Source organism: Bidens hawaiensis, unplaced genomic scaffold, assembly GCF_021521415.1.
Source record: "Bidens hawaiensis isolate Kalapana, Puna unplaced genomic scaffold, B.hawaiensis_p1.1 tig00000636_1, whole genome shotgun sequence".
NCBI lineage: Eukaryota > Viridiplantae > Streptophyta > Magnoliopsida > Asterales > Asteraceae > Bidens > Bidens hawaiensis.
In genome coordinates this window covers 2,689,867-2,693,051 of record NW_027491038.1, presented here as the reverse complement: position 1 = coordinate 2,693,051, position 3,185 = coordinate 2,689,867, and the positions used below count along the sequence as shown (strand labels likewise).

Below are 3,185 nucleotides of genomic sequence, written 5' to 3'. Positions count from 1 at the left end.
AAAAGAATTTTAAACTTCTAACATGGAAAATAGCTATGACTAGTATACTGGATTAAATGTTGTGAGAGTGGAATTAACGTTGTGCATATAGTGTACACATGCCCGTATAGTATACGCTCATTTTATAGATTTTATTTTAATTATTATTCAAATCTAAAAATATGGGCTAAATGATATCTCTAAGATAAACACCCTATTTTTAATCTTAACCTATTGAATCATCATGCAAAGAAGGTTGTGTATTTTTATATATTTACATATATAAAGGTTTATATTCAAACTTTATGGAAAAAAAAAATGGTTACGCCTTGGCTGAATTACATATATTAAATGATATTAAAGAGAGTCACCCATTTCATTCCCTTTATAATCACCATCAAGCCCCCAACTCACAGGAATCAAAGAAAGAGCCATTGAAAACCACCATGGCAAGCACACCATTATTGTTAACAGCGTTATTGTTATCACTTTTGTTTATACTCAACCTATCATTTTCTTATCCACCTCATCAAAAGCAAGCACTTCTCGACTTCAAATCCACCCTCACCGCCATCATCAAGTCCATGACAACTTCCGGTCTTGACTCATGGAACCTGACTTCTGATTGTTGCTCTTGGCAGCGTGTTAATTGCACCAGAACCGGATCTGTTGCCGAGCTCCACCTATATAACCTTGTTCCTCATCCGGATATTAATCCGAATCCGGTATTATCCCAAATTATAACTCCCCTTGTTCATATAGGACCGGACATCTTGAATCCCCTTTTTCATATACGGTCACTTGAACTACAAAATATCTCCTTCAATTCATTGCAAGGAGAGATTCCCGGAGATGGGTTTGGTAATCTCACCAAACTTGTTCACCTTGACATGATACAAAACAAATTTAATGGCTCAATCCCGAGCCAACTTTTCAAGTTAGTGAATTTACGTTACTTGAACATCAGTTCCAATATGCTTAGCGGGAAACTAGGACCCGAACTAGGGTCTCTTCGATATTTGATCACACTAAATTTAAAAAGGAATCATTTCCATGGTCCAATCCCTCCACAACTTTTTGAGCTCGAATCTCTTCAGTTTCTTGATCTAAGTGACAATATTCTCGAGGGGGATTTAAGCCCCCAAGTTGGTAAGCTTCAAAGTCTTGATTTACTTTTTATTGGTGCCAACTTTCTTTCAGGAAAAATCCCAGAAGAGATTGGAAATTTAACCGAGATAACGACATTTTCCTTACAAAACAATCATTTCTTCGGAGGAATCCCATCTTCATTTGTAAACCTCAAGAAACTAGAAATACTGGATTTGTCTAAAAATTCGTTCTCCATGCAAATTCCAGCTTTCATTGGAACATTAGCCAATATGACTGCACTTGACCTGAGCCACAACAAGTTTACAGGTCTAATACCATCATCGATGCAAAACTTGAGCGAGTTAATAATCCTTCGGCTGCACGACAACATGCTCAAGGGAGAAATCCCAACTTGGCTATTCAATATCACTACTCTAAATATATTGTTCATTGGTGGAAAAGGAGACAACTTGATATGGAATAACAAAGCAAAGATTGTTCCAAGATGTAACCTAAGACATCTCTCTATGCGTTATTGTGGAATTTCTGGTCAAACCGATCATGATTGAGTTTCACCACATACTGATTTGATTTTTCTTGATTTGAGTATGAATAGGTTGGAAGGAAAATTCCCTGATTGGCTCGCCGAGAAGAACCTGCAAATTATATTCCTTTCCGATAACAACCTCAGTGGATCACTCCCGTCTCACATTTTTGACTCTGTGGATTTAATTATCCTTGATTTGTCACGTAACAGTTTTTCGGGGGAGTTACCAGAAAATATAGGCAATGGCAAAAGTATATATGGTCTTCATTTGTCGGAAAATAATTTTTCAGGACAAATTCTGATGTCTATTTGGATGAGTAGCACTCTAGGACGGCTGGACTTGTCTAAAAATAAATTTTACAGTGACGATTTACTTGTTTTCAGAGAGAACACTAATTTGGAAATGGTGGATTTGTCCTACAATGAGTTCTGTGGTAAGATTCCAACTATTTTTTCTAAAGGAATCAATTTTCTTTATTTAGGTGGGAATAAGTTTTGTGGAAATCTGCCTTTGAATTTGAATAAATTTGTCAAGCTCAAACTTTTAGATATTCATGAAAAAAATATTACTACTCTCCCTCACAGGAATCAAACAAGTTTGAAGCTTTTAGATATATCCCCAACAATGTCTCCAACCTCACTTCTCTACGAATTCTTGATATCTCCCATAACAACCTGACCGGAAGTATTCCACGAGAGATAGCAAACCTCCCAAGAATATTGAAATTTCAAACTTGTCAACGCCATTTCCCATTTCCTATCCCATTAGGTTTTCCACTGGCATACTTGATCATCTGGACTTTATAGTAAATTGGAAGAAATCTTTTCAAGGCATAGATGTTGATAAGCTCGAAACCTATGTTTTGTTGGATTTATCAAACAACAGAATATATGGTGAAATCCAGTCATCTTTGGGCAATCTTAAAGCATTAAAATTACTCAACATTTCACACAACAAAATTTTAGGGCATATTCCAATATCTTTCGGTGATCTACAGAACATAGAAAGCTTGGATTTGTCACACAATGAAATAACAGGTTCAATCCCTCAATCTCTAGTGAAGCTCAACCAACTTACAGTTTTAGATGTGAGCAACAACAGGCTGACTGGTAAAATTCCTGATGGCGGGCAAATGGACACTATGACTGGTTTTGAAAATAACACGGGTTTATGTGGTATGTAGATCGGGGTCACTTGTCCTTATGATATACGACCGGTAGAAGAAATAAATGATGAGGATGGGAAACAATCATGGTTTTTATGGGAAGGAACTTGGGTCGGTTTCCTGATTGGGTTCTTATCGGTCTTCATCATGGGCTACTTTTTGGATTTTCTTCAGTTCTTTATAATTTAGTGAATTAACTTCTATCATCTTCAATGATCGACTCCTCACAAATTGTTCTCTAATTTTGTAATCATACAACGTTATTATACAATATCGATAAAAAGTTGTAATAATTTTATAAAGTATAAGTCATGAATTACTATTAAAGAAAAATATAAAGCTCAAACTTGCTAAACAGTTAGGTACTTCTTGATTCAGTTAGTTGATAGTCACTCCTTTTAGCT

General features: G+C 35.9%; 1 pseudogene; it reads left to right on the top strand.

Moving 5' to 3' along the window:
- The first annotated feature begins 425 nt into the window (after window positions 1–425).
- LOC143637554 (uncharacterized) lies at window positions 426–2,970 on the top strand (annotated as a pseudogene).
- The last annotated feature ends 215 nt before the right edge of the window (window positions 2,971–3,185 follow it).